Below are 20,561 nucleotides of genomic sequence, written 5' to 3'. Positions count from 1 at the left end.
ATTTAACGTAGATACGATACAAATATTCAATATGTCTTGCTTTGCATATTGATTCAGATCCAGGTACAAAACACAGCTTAAGATGCGTTCTTATCCCATTGTAAGGTACACAAAATAGATATCATAAGGGTTTTTTTGCCCTTTTTACTATTCCAAGTATAGGAACATGTAGTGCATTCTTACTCAGCTTTTTAAGATCGAACGTTGCCATCAAGAAGAAAATCCTTTTCGCATAGAACACAGCGTCAAGCTTCATTTACTGGAAGCATTACGTAGACAAAAATTAAAATGCAGAAACATAAACAGCATTTCGAAACAACCTTTCCGTCGGTATCGAGAAAAGTGCTTCATATATACAGATTTCCATATATATTTTAGACTGTTATTTTAACCGAAAGAAAAATTCCAAAGGATCTATCAAAATTTACTCATTATCTACAATTCTCTCATAGACATTTTTCTTTTTTTTTCGAATTTCGAGCAAAAACCCCCAAAAAGGCCATCTAGGAAATACACCCCGTTGTTAACCGTAAAAAATTGGTCATTTACGTTAACGACTAAAAGAAGGATATGCTCATGAAACTCAACCATGTTAATGATTGTTCACTACGGATGCTATAAAGCAGGAACTGGCGGTTTCATATGAATTTCTTAAAAACATCGATGCAAATGATTTTTCTAAATATTTGTTGCGTACATAATAACAAACGTAGGTGTCGTCAGAGCGAACGTATCAATAAAACTGCTAACTTAACTGATAAAAAGATCTTCAAATTTAAAATAATCGCTCGTGCGCTCTGACAGAAGTTCTGCAACAGGGGGAGCGGCACTATGTAAGTAAGTGCCGCTCTCCCTGTTGGTCGCCAGCCGTTTTCAAGATAGTGATCAATAGTCAACGCTAATGCATGGATTGATGGTTAGGGCGAAAAAGAAATATATTAACTTACCAGCAACACTTGACGAAAGTCAGCCTGGCTATCGAAGTAGGGTTTGGAGTAAATAAAATTGCCTCGTTCCGTCCTGACTTGTCAATATTGTATGATGACCTTTACGTTTCGCACGTAACAACTTTGTTGTCAGTTACTCACAGCTAGCACTTGTTGTCATTTGGCCAAGACTGGCGCTGCTTCTACATGTTATCGTTTGCAATGAAACTCAAGGGTGGTTTTGACTGGATCTCTGCATTGCTGTTTCGCATAAAATTTAACGCTCATTGGTAACAAGTCTGCAAAATTAAACATTTATTATTCTGTATATTATTGAATTCTGCTATCTTAAAAAACCTTGGAGCGTGGGGTTCTGATGCTAGGCCACTCAAAGTTAGCAGAATTGAAGTGACCTCCAATATGCTTTCTACTAAATCTTACTGCCCAATCTAAATAACTGGTTTGTATTAATGTCTGTGTTACCTGTGCTAGTATTTGTCCGGTTTTGGTATGAGCACACCCTTATTTAGACCAATCGCTTCTTAAAGCTGATGAGGCATTTGATTGAAAAGGCGGTATGGCCATGCAGGTACCGTACAAGGGTGACTTCTGGATCCCTATCAATCAAGTCGTCAGCTGCACGTGCAGAAGCGTTCAAGCTCACTTGAAAAAATCTTAAGAAATTTTCTGATTTCCGTGATTCTTTTAACGTCCGTTGAAACAGCTTGGCCATAGCAAGGCAGCCATGCCCTGACGCTGCGTGAGTTGTAAGACTTTCTAAATGCGATAGTAATGCTTTGGAATGATCAACTAAGGTACCTGTAAAGCGATCGATGATGCAGTCATCGACTTATTATGGATGTGAGCTTTCAAGTCTATGTAACGATTTTAGAGCCGAGAAAAAGTCGTCATTTTGCCATATAAATATACATTTTTTTTTAGCAGGCAGCCCCCCAATGGCACCGTGATGGCCATCCTGCGCAACGGCTCTAACGAGCTCCATTGAAAGAGGGATACTAACCAAGAGCGACCCAAAAAAATAAAAAACTATACCTTAAAATAGACTAAACTATCCTTAGAAGCTTAATTCGAACCAACGATGTCCATATAGATTAACGAAACATTTTGAAGAAAAAAGAAACGTCGAAAACGATGCTACAGGGTTGACCAAAAGCGGGGAAAGTACAAAAACAGAAATATGCAGCATTAAGATTTATAGCTTCCTACAATACGCCTCGTTAGTTCCCATAAATAGCAAACACTGAAGCCGACTGAACCTGACATCAATGGCTATGACGGAAAATATATTGCTCATGATCATACGGGCGTCTTGCTTTAGAAGTGGCACTTATCTTGCGTTTCATGACAGTGCTTTAAATCGGAAAAGCAACACGTGGCTAGTGTTAAACGACACAGTCAACTTCTCGAACTTCCTCGACTTAGGGGTTCGTTGTATCTTCAACATACCTACGAATATAAGATGATTTTGTGTTACCAGGAACTAATTAACGTAAAAACAAATATATTGTTTAACGACAAAACTGTACGCCTAGCAAATAAGTTTCGGTTTCTCGAAAATGTAAGTGGTAATGGAAACCATCGATGACGGGTGAAAGCCCGGCAAGGAGGCTTTCAGCTAAACGACGGTTGCTAGCAGCAGTAATAGTTACCAGTACATTTACTTTCAAAACGAAAATTGAAAGAGTGGGGACGATCCTCAAAAGAAAGAATGAGTTGATGACATCCTGCGAAACATGTATAACAACAATAGTAGAAAAACAAACACAGTTAAAATATAATAAGAGAAAAAGGAAATAGGCTTCTTACGAATTGGTTCCAGGACAGATGGAAGCGCGTGTGGTGTTCTTTAAAGACAATATGCCAATAATATCAAAGATAATATATTTAACATAGTGTCGTCATAAACGAGACATGGGTTAACGTGTGCCATCCACTAAAGAAGGATCAAGGAAGAGAGTGATGCCCAACAAAAAAGCGTGACCTCAGTGGCAGTGCCAACTGAAATCGAGGACGGGCTGATATTTACTCTCGCAATGAATATCGTCTTCATGAAACATTGCCCACAAAGAAACATGTCAATGCTGTCGTATATCTTGAGCCACTCTTATGTACGTGTAACGTGGCAACCGACAGCAGAGTCACAGTTACACTAGTTGGTTAATTAATTTAGGATAATATACAGTTTTACGCTTTAGTTATTAATTAGAAATAGAATCGAACGGTGGCTTCAATCTCTATATTATTTAGATTTGATAAGTGTAGTTTGTATTCCTTCCATGATCTAAGAAGCGTGTTAAATGCCGTAGCATAGCCTACCATCGACAACTACAACAAAGCAAATCAGAAATGGGAAGTTTCAATATGCTGACTCGAATACACAAGCAATAAAGGGGAGCGCATACAGCATTTCCCACTTACTTTAAATAGTATTTAAGGTTTTGATAATGAGAAAAATGAGTCGCACACGATACAAGTTCAGCCCAATTATAGTTTATATTCCGTTGCAATGGCAGCCCAGCCTATGGTTGACAATTAGCACGGTAAGTTACTTCGAACTTTGTCAGCGACTCACGAACACTTCACAGTTAGTACGATTGAAAAAAATGCATATTTTTTTTACTTTTCAACTATCGCGCTATATTTTTGCTGCGCCTTTTATTGTAGCTTACACGCACAAACGACGTACCACAATATGCGTACATGCTAAAAAATAACTCAAAAGTTTTGACCAAAAGAAGGACAAATCATTTAATCTAGTGCATACGGTACTATATTGTTCTTTATCTGGACGCGGAATTCATGCATGTGAGATGCTATCAGCTACCTACGAAGGCCACGGAAAAACAATCAACGGGGAGCTATTAGCTATTCATGTATCGAGTCTATAAATAATACGCCTTTGTGGTAACTGGTCTTTCTTGGTACATACGTATATATTATTCAGTTAGTGCACTCTATTTTACCTCAATAGAGAACCCTTAACGCATTACAAGGATAAACATCAGATACAAAAAAGCAAACTGTTCCAGAGAATGGTGATATTGATCCCAAAGGCCATAATAGTAAAAGAGGCACGAAAGCTGAACACCCCCACAGAAGTGTTAACACAATGATACGCCCAATGCTAAAGCAACAATGACCTTATTTTGTATTGGCGAAACTGAAGTGCACAAGGGGGAAAGTAAAAGGGGCGATAGTCTTCATGAAGATGAATACGTCGTCACTGCTATATCAGTCTCTATACAGTAGGCGAATACAGTAGATAAGGCAAGAGAATCCAATCAAACGAATACACGGCGTGTAGATTTTAGGCTTTCAATGGATATTATGTTGCACTGAATGTCGCCGATGGCCTTGGCAATGTTTTCATGCGTTGCACTATTGTCGTAGTCGCTAGGGAGCGCTGTGAGCGCAGTCGCATCTTTTCTGCGATTGAAATTAAGCGATAGATTAATTGATAAAGACAAAACAGAGAGAGATTTATTGGGAAAGTGATCGAAAAAAAACTTATAAATAGGAGAAGATTGAAAAAATTGCGAATTTTTTTATCACTTCTGCCCTTCTCAAAGGCCGCATGCACAGATTTTCCCTTTAAAAATTCGAATTCTCTTTTTTCCGTTTTTTTTTGTGACGTCATTTAGCTTCTATGTAGCATGGTAACTTAAGTAACTTAGGGATGGTCTACAACAATCGTCAAAATAAGAATCGAGTTTTTATGGTATCGTGCGTTCGTATTGTTATGTTCATATTATGCACTTTTATTTAGAAATATAAAATGAGATATCTAATTTTATTCATTTTAATAAATCGATGATAACCGAAATGCTCGATTTCATTTAGGGGCAGCGATGTTATCGTTTTGTCGCGAGCATAGCATCCTATCCATGCTGCATTTTCCAAAGAGAAGTAGGTAGAAATGTAAAAAAAGCTTTTTAAAACCGGCGTTTTTCCAATTTTTCTAATTTCCAAAAGAATTGGAAACAACTCTGGCTACTTGTTTCCTCATACTGCAATGATTCTTAGACTATGACGCGTAAGCTTTTTTTTATAGTTCTTGAGTAGAGGCTCAGAACAGTCCTCGTCCTTTAGATCAAGTCTTTCTCATATACATGACGTATATCTAGGTTAGTTTCAACAGCTTTTTAATGCCGGTCAAGGGCAAATGGGAAGTGTCGGAAAATACTATTTTTCTTTTCATTAGATACGTAATTGAGGGGGGCCTAAAAAGGGCCCATTTCTTATGCACCGACCCAATGGGCTAAGGTCTGACTAGGATTGGCGCATTATTTCAGCCAAGATGTTAAGCGGCGCAACTTAGTTATGGAAATTCCCATTAATGATGAAAACTTCCGTAATTAACTGAATTTGGTCGGAACGGCTTGAATTTGTAATTCGATCAATGTGTGGACTAATAAAAGCAGTTCCACCGATTGAAGGAGGGCTCCGTTGTATTGCATTATTTACTACATGTACTCGCTAATAAATAATTTCATTTGCTTGTTTTAAATGATAATCCTTCAAGAACTTCCATTATTCCCTGATTCCAACTGGCCACAAAGCAGTTTCTCCAATCAGACCAGCATGACCTGATATATTTGAATATCTTGAGACATGCAGCAGTGTTTCGCTTCGCGACAAAGATTATTCTTGTTTGTATTTATTAGAACTGAACTCGAAATAAAAAAGGGCAATATATTTGCATATTGGTTTCCTTTGGACGATTGCCTATCCACCCTGTCAGTCCCCGCACCCTGATGCTCTGCAGCCTGACACAGTGCGGTCATGTTTAATGGCAATACCATTGCTTCTTTGTGTTGGTCGTAGCCAGTTACGTGTGATGATAGAAAATTATCTCGCCAACTTGGCTTATAATTTGTACATCGATCTGAGTTGCACTGTATACTCAGGTGACTTTTATCCACTGCTCGAAGAAAAAGCAGCTTTCGTTCCGTTATTTCACGGCCGATGTCGTGTAAAAAGATGTTCCCACCGCAAGAAGAAGCGGACGCCACTATAGCAAAGAGAAAACGTTGTAGATGCAACTAAAATAGACGTAGGTAAACGATTTGAGCTTGACTCTCGCTTATATTTCTATTTAAATTAGCCGTTACCTCCTGCTTTTGATTTCTTAGCTAGGCCCTTCCTGATTTGCTAGCCCTTTGCCTTAGAAACTCGTCTATCTACATCTGTATATTTATAGTACTACAACATTTAACATCGTATGAAAGGCAAACTCGCGGTACTCATGTGCGGTAAGAAGAAGGTGCAAAATCAACGACACATTTACGAAGACCGACATAATAACGTCGGTTGATCCTGCCAGGTACAGTTGCTTCTCCACGAAACGAACTCGCGCGATGTGTTAGCCGCCTCTATTTTTCTATGGTCTCCTACAGATATTTACTTGACCACTCCAACCGTCGTGTCGACTCAGGACATTTTTTTTATAAGCCCATATGATGGAGGGACAGTCCTAGTTCAATTCTGTACTGATTTCTTAGGGCCAGACCATTAGGTAGAATCCTATGGTTGTACCGAACGCCACGTTTACAGTCAACGATATGCTTCGTTCACGTTTTTTTCTTTTTTACAGGTGGGAGCACCTTTTTGTGAACATCCTTTGAACGTCGTTTTTCTAAATTTTATTCTTGACAAATCGGCAACTCTACAGGTTTGAGTTAAACCTGGAATAAGGTGTTTGTTTAGGATTAGAGCGTTAGTGTAGAGCATCAGGCGTGCGGAATAAAGGCATACTGGGGCAAGCTACCTATATTTCCTAGTGTCCTAATGTCTCAGCCGCTACGGCATACCGTCCTATCATTATCATAACCATACATTAATGTCTGATGAGGGCTCAGGGCAGTTAGGCTACATAAAAACATTAAGTCATACCATGTATTTCACATTATCATGAACTAGGCTTCATAGTCCCAACTTTTCGCGATTTTCTACATCAGAAAGTAATTTAGGTTCAAATGCTATACACGGCCCTGACCAAAATACATACGTACAGTACGTAGTGCACGTTTAAAATCAAATTAACCCTGTTTGCTATTGCGCGTTCTCGTCGACTGTGCGAAAGTATTCCATGGTTAGAAGTACTTGCATTAAAAGAGCTTTTATGCGTTAAATATTCGCAGGACTATGCTAAACGATATTTTTAATTACAGCGCAGTGATTCATCTTATTTCGTAGCTATTTCATGTTTTACGACACTGCTGCGATAAAAAGTAACGTGTAACCTTAATGCTAAAGCTTTTGAAGGATCGTGTTTGTTTTCAAACCGAGAAATCGATGAAGAGGTTTTTCACTCTGAGATTATGTTGTGTATTCTTAGTCAATCAGCGTCGAGTCCAAATCGGTCTTAAATTCAGTTTGCTGAAATTTACTTCTCACGGCTAGAATTTCGTTGAGATTTGCATTATTCTGGGTTCCAAAACTGCTCTGTGTAAGTTTCACATAATTCGTGGTTGGTGTGATATGAGAGAAGTCATGAAGACTTCGAGTAGCTTAACCTTGGGCGGCGGTAGTGCCTGGAAAGTGATTTTCCACTTGAACTATTCCTGATCCCTTGCAGGTCCTCAAGCCACATTCTACTAGACCACTCGTTTTGCCCAACCCTGTTTTCCCCCTAGCTTCAACCCAATTTGTTCACATTATGTATCGCACTTCAACTACTCTCGGTTAGCTGGCAGGCTACTGCTCCGCTCTTCATAGTATAGCAGATTCTGCGGCTTCTGCAGGTGACTTTTTTATACTATTTGCTGTTGATGTGTTTAGAAGCACACCATGCTTCTGGAGCCTAGGTCGAAAGGCCGTCCCGATTGCCCGGCTCATGATAGCGGCGATCGAACCGAACGAACCAGGAGCAGCCCGATCAAGCCGGCTGGGGTTCTACTGGACCTTCAGTTCTTTTTAGTCTCTGTTTAGAAGTAATAGTAGCTCCAAAAGCATAATGGAGCTTCGACGGTTACCTCTGGGATCGGGGCCGGTGTCCATGGTTATTCGTATCACTCATGAAACAAAATCGGGGCGCAAATCTACTAGATAGATGGGCGATAGAGTAGCAGTATTTGTCAAAAGGTTCTGAAGACACTCACTACTACCGCAACAGAATCATTACTAAGGTGCACTACAGTAAACTAGTAAGTATGGCACTATTCGCACGGTTTCCCGTTCGGCAACAGCTCAGTTTGCCCTGGCTCTCGTGCAACGTGACATCTTAAACAAAATGAAACGAGGTAAACGGGAGTCATTTATATTTCGCTTTCCGTCTGATATGAACGGGATCCGAATGTTTCAACGACTGAAGCTGGCTATACTAGAATCTCGCATATACATTGAAGTTGGTTAGACATAAGCAGCGAACAACGTCGGTGACGACAACAACAACAACAACAACTTAAGTAGCTCTAGCAGTTTCTGCGAACTCAAACAGTGGCAGCGGCCATCACATCCTTATCAAAAAGTTGATGTTATACTTATATCTATGGCAAACATTGTTCAGTAGTATTATACAGACGAGAATAGGCAAACTTTTCCTGGTGTAATAAGTACAACTAAAACTGGATGCGTACGCAAATGTTTAAAACCAGTATTTCTTGAAAACAAAAAAACAGTTTACTTTGAATAATGAAGCAATGGCAAGGCCACTATTTACGATTCAGGTAAACGGGCACGAAATTATCAAAAACGACTTTAAGGTAGGTTCTCCATATTTATGCCGTCTTGTTTTGTTATGCTGACATCAAATACGTCTTTCATATTATACGTGAGAGCCAAGCATTATAAGATATTCACTGATGATTAAGCGATCACGTTTAAAGGAGCCAACTCCACTACTTTTACGTCGTGATTATTTGAAACCGAGTTTCTAAAAACACAGAACAACTGTAATTGTTAAACTGGTGAAAAAAGTACATAAAAAAATAGTGCCAACTAAGACGTAGAGCAACTTCTTTTCTATAAATCGAATATGTAAACTTTTTTTTGTTTATCGAGAGTGCTATTAACTTCTCTGAGTAGAGATGCAAATAATAAGCAATCCATCCCTACACAGCTACGCATTAGGCGTTCTATCAGCCCAAATAGGCCATATTTTTCTATGCCGAGACGAAATATCACGTTAAACATATATAAAGATATAAGACTGTCATTATTAGGCAATGAAATGCCGAACTCGATGTATTGGCCTACGTTGCATAGTGCCACTCCCAAAATCAAAAAAGAATTGCTCCAGTAAAAAAGTTCATTGAAATTTTAAGCTAGTTAGAGCCTTTTGGCCTTTCACTCGGGCTAGTTTGTTGAGCCTTTACTAATACTGGAGCATCGCTATCTGACGACATCAGAATTTTTAACGTCTAGGCCCTTACTGTGTCAAACTGAATGCTCTTGCTAATAGACGTAATACTGATAGTGTTAATTTAGATCTTGAAAATGACCGAATGATTGTGTAATTACTCATCGGATCAATGACAAAACAACCACCATATCTTGCGATCGTCCATTTGGCCCCTGATGTATTCTTACGTTAATCCTCAACTTGAGCTTCCTGAGAACACTTTTTTTTAGTATTCAACTTCACCTATTTTAGAAATAGTGGCGTTCGTTTAAATTTAGATAACAGAAAAAAAAACCCATAATAAGATGGGTCAATAACTTCGATATAGCACTTGCCATTTGGAGCGCTGTTCAGCTGATTTTTGCGGCTGTCTGTTGATTTTAATTGTTGTAACTGCGAAAAGTGCGTATTTCACGTAGCCACTGTCACTTCAGTGCCGCTGGCATCCCGACCGTTGTTCTTTTTTCCATAACACTGACCCGTGCAGGAACGTTAAGTTCGGTGCATTCTAGCGTTTTGGGGTGGGCAGTAAAGCAAAAATCATTCGTTTCGTGTCCCTGGTGAAAAAAAAAGTAATTTTTAATCCCTAACTTACATACATATAAATCCTGCTGCCTTAAAAACCCGCTTTAGATATTTATTCTTAATGCACGGGTTGTACCTCATGACCATTGTTCTGCATCACTAGCTTCTAGCCATCGTTTTCGCTGCCTTTTGTTTCTGTCAACATGTCCCATTTGCTTATGTAGTATTTATAGACAATGCTGCGGTACACCTTAATAAACATTTTTGATCGCATAAATATGTAGTTCTATGATTGCTCATAACTGTTAGCTTGTTTGATTGTTTCATCCAATGCATGAAAATTTTTAATCAAAGTTAATTGGCTGTACCAATGCCGGCCTTGCTTTTGCCATTTTTCAGAGACTAGGCTTGTCTCACGTTTCGTTTTCTCATAGCCCTCCAGTCGCTTCGTTCTGGACCCACTTCGCCGGTGGGGACTTTGTTCCAATGGGCATGTTGTTACGACGACACAATATCTCATATCGACGTTGCATCCGAACAATAAAAAGTCCCACGCCGTGCCGCCGCCGCCGCAGCAGTGCATTATCGATTAGCTGTGACGGTTTTCCGTTCGCTAGTAACGGCGATTGCGATGGCTTTGGGCCTTCAAACCTGTCGGCTTCGTGACATGGAAGTGGTCCAGATGGATTAGGTATGAATTAAGCGTGAAACACGACTAGGAGCAGGATATTCGAAATTTGCGCCCTTTTTTGTTATGATCAGTTGACTTGGCTAGGTGTCGGATACATAACAGTACGGAACTGAGAACCCAATTATGCATGTTTGAAATGCAATGCTTGGCTAAATTCTGCTAACTTGCACGCGGTAGCGTGAATTGTTAGCGTAGAGCGATAGTGAGAGAGATGGTTAAAGATAAAGGTACAAAAGACAGTAACCTAACCACCATGCTCTCCGTCGTCTTCCGCCGAATTTGCCGTCCATGGCTTCTCTTCCTCTAAATAAATGGCTGAAATCAATAAAATGCTTGTGGCGATAGGAATATAGCGACAATGAGAATGATGCACTAGTCGAAGCTCAAATGTCATAGAGTTACATAGGCCAAACGACGTTTCAATATATGGTAATGGTCTGCACTAACCACGAATAAACTAAGGCCTACCTATGCAAGCATAAGTACACGATTTGAATTGTCTCTTGATAAAAATTTTGCGCTAAGTAAAACTGTTGTCCATATACGAAGATGATCGCTATAGTAAGGTTTCCATAGAAATCTATCGTTGTTATGATAAGTTCTCACACTAAATCCCCCTGGATGTTATTTAGCTTTCGATAAAATTAAGCTTAGCTAAGGCATTATAAAATTAAAATAAAAAGCAATTTTTGATCGATGATGTATGTGCTACTCTATAAGATATATAGCCAAAGTTTTTGATACTATTTAATTAGTTTCAATGCGGTGATAATTCAAAATAAACAACAAAAATGGTTTCGGCCTTTTATTTATATTTTTGATTTACAATTTTCTGATTCTTTTTTTTTCTCTCTATTATTGTGTTCTACTTGATAGTTTCACACATTTTTTAGAGAATTTCCATAATACTTATCAAGTCTGTTTTTCAATTTAATTTCTTAGATCTTTATTAGATCGGGGTTATATTTTGCACTTACTACTTTAAACGTATTTTTTTTTAAATTTGATGGAACATGAAAATCGTGGTTTTGATTTTCGACATTTTCACGCAACGGGACATTTGGTAATTTTTATGAAATTGTATTATCAATTATGTAAAGTACTGAAAGAGCTTTCCAATTGTATGTCGTAGCTGACTCTGAGCCAAGTTAAGGGAAAGAAACGATTGGAAAACACATGAAACACTTTTCGTGGTACGTCTAAAATAGATACAACGCTGCTGTTTATCACAAGTTGAATAACAAAAATCAAAACCAATAGAATTGGATAAAAAAAAAATCAAACGTAATTTTCCGAGATCTGTTTGTATTTAAGAGAAATCGTTCAGCCAGTGGAGGGAACAAAGGTCGTATGCGAACGTAGAAGTGTTATGCACACTGAACTTTCGACCTTTTTGTAGAAGTAATTAGAGTGAGAACCAAGTTTGTCCGTTATAAAGGCACCGAGAGAAGTTCTGAGCCCAAAGAATCTTTACATAAGTAACCAGTTCTAACGTAGATAATGATCATAATGGTGATGACAATAGGCTCGTTTCGGTCCAGAACGCGCGATCCCGGTCCAGCTTTACCGAAATTCAAACTTGCATTTTGCATTGCAAAGACAGATATTATCGTTCTAAGAGGTAAGGGCTACAGGGGCAGTTTTAAGGATATTTCGAGGTTTCAAGCCTATCTTTCTCATTCTGTTTTTGTCCTTCGTTGTCATTCAGTAATCATTTCGCCGACAATCATCACCAGACTACCGAACGATAGAGTAATTCTTATCATTTCTTGAGATCAATCAGTTCCAAGACCGCTGGATAAATATCTTGTACGGGACTTATCGCTAGCTGCTATCGGTAAAAATTTCAGACTGGAACTCCATTCTGAGAAGTTTCGAAACGTCACGGGGTAGCTACTCTGGCAAACTTGGTCTTTTGTTCGTTGTTTGCTCTAATGGACAAACCTTGATAAATGCTTGCATTATTGGTCGCTCGGGGTATGGTTTTTCGCCTTTCATCCGGGAAATTCTGAGGAAGGGTTTTCAGGTAATATACAATATTGATAGAAAATAATTATTGAGACGTTTCAGATACCGCAAACGTATCAGCTAGGATTAATGACAGCTGCGTCAAACATTATATTTGCATGAAAAAACGCTGTTATGGCAACACAAAAAAACATACACATTTTCTAATTAGACTTAATGAAAGTTGTGTTATCTACATATTATAAACGCATATGCATAGCTTCGATCAACACACGTACATACACTACAATTAAGATGTATTCCGGTTCAAACATACGATTCTCGATTTCACTCGCTACATAGCAGCCGCGACGTTGGGGGTCTCTCGAAAGTATTGCGTAACCGCGGCACCAAAAGCAACGGAAGATTAGATTATTTTCTGTAATGACGGTGCGACAAACAACAAAGAGCAATCCATCATTCCGAGAACGCACATACATTGTGTGGCTATATCTATTTCTGCATAGATGATGTACGCTCGATATACGATGCGTGTGAGTATCCAAAATAATTACTATAGCGCAATCAACCATACAAGCAGCCATATTCGCTTGCTCATGTCTTTATCGTTGACAGAAAATGACACACGGGACCAGTTTACTGCTCACGCTATTTGAAGGCCACAGAGTATTCCCCAAGCAATAGCGGTAATGGTAGCGAAAGCCTATGCAGAAAATGCGAGTGTTTACAATGCGAAAAGAAAAAAAACAAAGAAGAGCGAGAAAGATAGGCCATAACGGATATCGTCATTTCTGTTATGCAAGCGGAAGATCCACACAGAAACGTGCACTGTTCGGTTTTCATATAACAACGGAGAACAGATAAGTCCTTACATTGCAGACAATGACAGCTCTCTGCTAAAGGCCTTATTTAACATCCATATGATACAGGCAACGAAGCGGGAAGCTCAAAGCAGGCTAAAATAAACAGGCCGGAATAGAAGGCTTTCGCTGCACCATTTAGATTGGCAAGCACTAGTTGAATACATAGAATAGAATAAGTGCAGAGCAAATGTATGGCACCTGCAGAGTTCAAAGTTATTGCTGACAGGTGTTTGCCCAATCCAAACACATGATTTTTATACATGACTGAGATTATCGGTAAAGTAAAGAGAGATCAATCTTTAATTTTTGGAAAGTGACGCAGCTCTAAATCGGCCTGCAAATTTCAAACAGTCAGTTTTCAGTGGTGGTCTCAACTAATACGACAATGACAGTAAATTTTACTCTATGTAGTAATCTCATTTTTACACTGGCTGAGAATTTTACATTTAGTGGAATTTAGTGGTAAGGTTGTCGAAGCTCTTCTAAGGTAGCCACACCTTGTAACCATATATATAGTCACATAGTCACCGTTATGTAATCAGGAGCGGTACTTGTAGATTGCCGGTTTCATTGGGTCATCCGATTCTTCTGAGAGAATAGTCTCCTCAGAAGGGTATACGGTACATCCACTACACTTACGACCAACAAGACTTCATATTCATCTGTAATTATGCTGAGCAGCTTTTCAAATCACAGATATTTAGGCTTTGTACGAAATTTCGTTCAGTCTATGTGGGGACGGCTAAGCATTAGAACCACCTAGTATACTGAAAATAGTTTTTCTGCGCTACTTTGATATACTAACAATAATAGCAGGCAATAGTAAAGAAGAAAAAATTAGTAAGGTTTTAACGGATTTTCGAAATTTGGCTAAGCTAATAACATTTTTCTTACATGGAACACGACTCGACCGAACTTATTATCTTTTAGAAGGTTAGATAAAAAACGTGCATGTATATATTACAGCGTGGATAATCTAAATCCGGATTCTTCGATGAGCTATTTCTAAGACTGAACTTTAAAAATGGTTTTTGTGCGTTTGCTAGAACTGTTAGTCTTCTAACCATCATTAACCGTAATTATATTTTCAATGCAGGATCTAAAACACTCAGCAGTCATTTTCAAAATATTCCTTCTTTACCCTTAAATATATATTTAATACAAATTGTCATTCAATGAATATTAGTAAATGTATTTTTTAGCGTCTTTGGCAATTCTCGTGTTCGTGTGAAGGGGCTGTCGGAATCACTCCTTTTGTACAACACCAAAGACTTGCCCTTCACTAAAATGTTTAGCCATCCATAGGTCTTACTGGATCTACCTGGAGTTTCTCTAACAGGGTTATGAAGCGACATAGTAACTATATGCCATAATAACCATTTGGCAACACTGATCAACGACAATGAACTTAAAAAGGTGCGCATTACTTAGCTAGATTCCGCCTACCAATTTATGAGTTTGCACTTGTTAAAGTGTTGATCAAAAGCTCTATGTGCAGTAGGATCGAATTTTGGTCCGGCAATAGGCCAGAAGTCTCAAAAATGTAAGTGATTAACAAGTACAAAAAGCGCAAAGCAACACGGAAGGTCTGACAAAACTGGTCGTTGGAGCAATTAATGTTCTACCTTCGAAAAATAGCTGATAGTTCCTGGATATTACGTTATCGAAAGGTACTGATGGTTTGTCCAGCTAGATGGCTTTTACGTCACACACCTTAAATAGCAATGCGCGACGGCGGGTTGTTGGCTTCACTTGAAAGCTGGGATTTGATGCTAGTAGATATGCTAACATTATTGGAATATCTTTATTCAGGCATAAGGCGGGACGTCCTGAAGATCATGTAAAATTTCTGTGAAAATTCAATATAGTTGACAATTGTTATTAAAGACACAAGTGCAGCCTAGGTCCGTGACAAAAAATGACTGCTTATGGTCAAGATGCGTTATTGGAAGAAACGGTTTAGACATAATCTTTTTTTTTTTTGGAAGGTGCTCCCCGTAGTAGTCGACCAGTTACTAGAAAAATTGAAATAATTATTGTGAGTTACCTATTGAGAATTATTAAGTTGAGCAACATAGATACGTGAGTAGCCATGATATCGCTAAGGAGCCAAACATCCTCCACCAAACGGCTTTAAACCTTTTGAAGAAAGCTGACTACATATTTAGTTATATTTGATATTTAGGTGTCGCACGAATTAACGCAAAAATTTACTCGACCATAACAAATTTGCGAAACTTTACAGAGACACAACGAGAAACTGCTTCAAAAGTGACCGCCACTGACGCCAATGAGAGTGATGTTTTGGTGTTTAATGGAATTGGAAAGGAACCGTGCATTATGAGCTACTTTCGCTTTACAAAACGACTGATACAGACCTCGATCGTCAATAACTAACAAGATTACAACGAGCCCTCGAAAAAACAGATAGAATTAGTAAACAAAGGAGCATTTTTCTAATATGACAATGCCAGACCATACACGAAAAAAAATTGGAAGAACTTGGATGGAAATTGCAATCAGCCATTTTGCTTGGATCTTGCACTGTTAGGGTATTATCTATTTCGGTCTCTGCAGAATTCTTTGATATTCCTCCTCACCAGAAATTGATGCTAATAACGCAGTTTCAATAGAGACATGCAGAGATTGCTTGTCATCATTTTTCGTCTACAAGCCGCAGAAGTTCTACGGTGATAGGATTATAGTCCCACCAGAAGTTGGTCGAAATGCAGCATGCATAAGTTAGTAATATTATTTTTTAGTATACAAAACATTCTTCTTATTTTTGCCTTAAAAAGCGTTAATCTATTCTGACCAACCAATACAGGATGAGGGTGTACCAAAAATGGCTTTTTAGGCAATTTTGATGAATTTCAAAGCTCACTTGAAATCACAACTCTGTTGTGAGTCTTCCGGTGTACGTCCTGTAAATCCTTTATAAGTTTTAACATCTAAACTTTTAATAAGTGTACATTCTTTAAGAAACCAGGTGAAAACTCTCAATGAAGGAAATCGGCACAAAAGGAAGTTGGTGGTCTCAGTGAGGTCCGCATGGACATATCGGACAATAGCTGATTGTTACTCAAATTTTGAAAATGACGCACTGCTCTTCGTCTTGATAAATTTATTCTTTGGTGGTTAAACGAACCGATCGTTTTTTGGCGCCAAAAGTATAGCCCGTTTGTTCAAATTCAAACCTTCTGTTCTGTATATGATTCGAAAGCAATCAGTCAGTGATAGTGGTTATGCCATAAAGCGTAAATAAATTTGCAGTTCGAAACTTAGAAGCATTTATTTCTAAACAATAGTAAATAAATAAGACTAACTAATTATTATGGTTTGCTTTCTCATTATATTTAGGGCTTGAGCCGGCACAAGGACAAAGTAATTAACATGTGCGTTCGAGGAAGCGAATCTAAAATGACCATTGATTCCAATATTATTCAACTTGTCCCTGATTGCATAGTGGTTTTTTAAGTAAAAAAGATAAAGAATCCGCTGTCGTATCGCTTCATAGTCAAAGGCACGTTCGAGCTTTTAATGCGGGTCTGAAGAGATGAGCTGTGCATATTGTCAGAAGTTTCATGCGTTTAGCGAATAGAACCGAAGGCTGAGAAAAATCTGTATATTCGTAACTTCCCTTCAATACCGTAACTTCACATATTATATATGCTAAGAAGCATGGAACGTTTGCGTATAAGTAGGGCCACGACCGGAGTTTTCCATCGGAATACTAAGCGTCATTAGTTATTAGTTCTTCGGTCGCAGTATTCTTCGAAATACGGTTGCTTTATCTCGTGTAATAAGCCCCAAAAGCGATTTCATCTTCAAAGGCGGCCATAATAGATATGAGAGTGATACGACGATTTATGCTATATCTCTGTACGGAAAAGTGAATTCAAATCTGAACAAACAATATTTTGACAACCTTTGGGAGTTGTGCAAATTTTTCAGATCGTACAGGCCCATTCGTGGTCATTAATTATACAAAACTGAAATGGGCCATAGCTAATAAATGCGATAATAAATACTTTGATTACCTGAGATAGTTTTCTATAATGTGACCTAATTTATTTATTAAAATTTTTTATTTCGTTCTGCTGTTATGTATGGACTCAGATGGCTAGCCCCTACAATGATATTAGGCATCTCTACGCCCCGTCTCGAATGCCGACCGGGTACGAAAAGGCAAGGCGTCACAAACGCACCATTAAATGGCCCGCTAAATTATTACAAATGCGTTTCAAGACTCACTTGATTATTGTCTAGCTATTTAAACTAGCTGAGAACTAAAATCTGATAACTTGCCTACCATACCCAGGCTACGGGGATATTCTATCTAATGGCTCGCGACTTTTTGGAAAACATTGTTACTATTCTGCCTTTCAATTATAGTATTGAATGATTTGAAATATACACACTACGCAGATTATTTATATAAAATTTTGTACGGTAATCGGAACTAGCAGTTCCCTGAGGATTTGGAAATCCACTTCATTATGAAATCCCGAGGTAGATTTGAACCTGAATAATTGCAATGTACATTATATAAAGATTTTTCAGCGAGTCAAACGTAACCGTGCAATGAGCTGATTTAAATAAGTAGAGTGATTTTGAAAGAATTAAGTTGAAATTAGGACTCGCGACTTCACTACTCTGACGCCCCCACTCACATTGCGAATCGTAACTCATAATTGAACATCATAACCCCCTGTACGTAAAGAAAACATTAACGGCTTTCTTTTGTTGTAATTCGAAAACAATTAATAAGTTTGAATTAATAACTTGGCTAGCGGATTAGCAGTGATGATTTATCTAGAAGGGGGTATGGCCTGCTTTCGTCGCTTTTTCGATGCGGCTTACTTATGACTGTTTTGTCCCAATAGGTCTCTATCGTAGAACCAATTCTGATCACGTAACAAATAGTCTTTGCACAACCGCAATTGTCATTTTGCTCACTTCGCAACTAGAAGTATTTGCTTGTCCCGGTGGCCATGACGACCGGAATTGTCTCGTTAAAAGATTTGGCGGTAGGACAGGTTAAAAGGACGCCATAAGCGATCGCCTTTTACTCTAAACGCTGCACGTGTCATAGTTTAATCCAGTTTTTCCAACACTTTACCAGAGTATCATTCAAAGGACAATATGGATGGCTTTTCATACCAACAATTTCCAACAACAAGTGTGCCGTAACAGTAAGCGATTACATAATGCATTTATTCTCAAGACAGTTCAACCCAATAAATGAGATGCTAGCAGGCGGTCGAATAACCGAATCGAAGCACTGCACCCTAACCTTTCTGTAGACCGTCCATCACTTAGTGAACGCACAACACTATCCGATCTCAATGTTGTATTTAACGTTCTTCAATCTTGTACCAACGTCTTTCTTCGAGAAAAGAGTGCGATGTTCTGGATTGCAATCAGATTCAGATCTAAGGACTCGGTGATTGGGAAACTATCACGGATCTCTATCTCAGTTCTATCTCTTTGCTTCCAGCGACTTTCCAGTGATAACGTTCGAAGTGAATCTTTGTTTTCCTTTCAACGTCCGTTGCCTTCTTTTTGACCCCTGTTTTTCTCTGCCTAACTGTGCATCCAGCACATTCGTGATATTTGCGAGTGCGTACGTTTGCTTGAACTCCCTGCTCATGCAGATCTAAAAAGGAAGACCCTAGCCAACATAAATAACAGCGTCATTGTAAAGCTTTGTACATGGTGGTTTCGTTTTAGAGTAGCAGCGAACGTATGCGCGTTCCTTGAAGTTGCCGTTATCCCCCCCGCGCCGTTCCCAGACCTTTCGCACATCTGTGTGAGGACATGCAAGCACAGGGGCGCAAGCATGCACGCAGCTTGCCGTTGCAGAGTAAAGCGAGGCAGATTCCTATTTTGCCTATCCATGTTCTTATCAAGTGATACCAGTGCACTCGTCTGTTTCTGGCAGAACGAAGCGAAAGGGAACGAAAGACTGAAAGGCAAAGAAAAGAGGAAAAACACACAGTTGCGCGTTGTGCGTAGCGTGCGCAGCTGGTGTCCGGAGGGGTACACAACGCGTGCGTCTTCCAGGGATCACGTTGTCCTGATTATGTCATGATATCTTCAAGCATGAGAAGCAAGCAAGGGATGGCGTGTATCAAGTATTCCTCATAGGAAGAAGATCTTATCCTCTCACGCAGAGCCAGAAGCGAACACGTCTTCTACGGTAAATGAGGAGAGAGAAAGAAAGAAGATAATAAGCGTGCAACAAGAACACAGAGACAAACTTTAGCCATTTCGGAATTTGATTATAGTTGGCGACAGCGATATATATAGAAATGTGCTTTCCACATCATTGTTCGCAAAATGAAAGATAGCGGGCGGACTCCAAGGAACACGCGAAAATGAAAGAGCGTGATGTTTCGCTGAGCACCGGATTGCTCGGTTTGGCCTTCTCCTTCTTCTGGGTTTGCCTTTCTTTCTCGAACTCTTCTAATCGGCTTGCATGTGTAATAGCTTTTTCGCAATTTCCTAGGAAGTCAACTGGTACCAGTCCCTGCATCTACCAAACTAAAAAGGGACTTGAAGAAGAGGCAATAGCGGAAAGGAAGGAACACTCGATGGAGGAACGCAGAATCCAAGGAAAACCAAATCGAATTGTCCAAGCCACACCCGAAGACATTTGGGTCCTTTGTCTGGCAATGAGCCTGTCGCTTAGCCAGCTACGCAACCAAACTTTCTAAACTCTTGGGACTATTCTATTCGATATGCAAAAGCTATCAATTAGCCTGATAGCTAGGCCGTTCACTCTCTTGAAGCAAAAAAAAAAAAGGATACGCTTCGTAATCAGTAGTCGTAAGAAAATAAGGGTTCTGCTTTACGATATATGCATATGGATAAACCATATATAATGTAACGACGATAGTATGCGGTTATTGTTGATCTACCTAAGCAGACATCGTTATTCATTTAAATCTACTTGACTAATACCTTTAGGGGTAGCGTTTAGCCCTGGAGCGACAGCGAGTTTATCCGACAGAAAACATAACGGAGGAGACACTGCGCTAAAAAGAAAGGTGCAGGGTTTCAGACAAAGCAATGGCCATTATGGTGTGAGTTTTTGGAATTTCAGTCTTTTACTTGCTCTATCCTAATGATATATAAACGTTGAAACGTATAGCTGAAAACACAGCGTTGGTTCAAGTCTGCATCCGCGTACTGTTTAGTACCTATTACTAGGGGGATTTTAG

General features: G+C 39.1%; 2 long non-coding RNA genes across 5 annotated transcripts in view; one reads left to right on the top strand and one right to left on the bottom strand.

Annotated features, from left to right (window-relative positions):
• Nucleotides 1–1,176, bottom strand: part of LOC111244240 (uncharacterized) — an 8,657-nt gene extending 7,481 nt beyond the window's left edge. For all 4 annotated transcript variants that reach the window (XR_015320960.1, XR_015320961.1, XR_002670807.2 and 1 more), the window contains exons 1-2: nt 948–1,176; nt 184–259 (exon numbers count right to left, since the gene is read on the bottom strand). This is a non-coding gene — a long non-coding RNA (uncharacterized LOC111244240). The remainder of the gene's footprint in view (nt 1–183; nt 260–947) is intronic.
• A 7,389-nt stretch (nt 1,177–8,565) lies between these two features.
• Nucleotides 8,566–16,615, top strand: LOC147757561 (uncharacterized). Its single transcript, XR_015321697.1, has 2 exons — nt 8,566–8,650; nt 15,581–16,615. It is a non-coding gene; the product is annotated as an uncharacterized LOC147757561 (long non-coding RNA).
• Nucleotides 16,616–20,561: the final 3,946 nt, after the last annotated feature.

Source organism: Varroa destructor, unplaced genomic scaffold, assembly GCF_002443255.2.
Source record: "Varroa destructor unplaced genomic scaffold, Vdes_3.0 BEIS01000002.1, whole genome shotgun sequence".
NCBI lineage: Eukaryota > Metazoa > Arthropoda > Arachnida > Mesostigmata > Varroidae > Varroa > Varroa destructor.
Note: the sequence above shows the minus strand (reverse complement) of the source record. Positions and strands in the feature narration are given on the sequence as shown.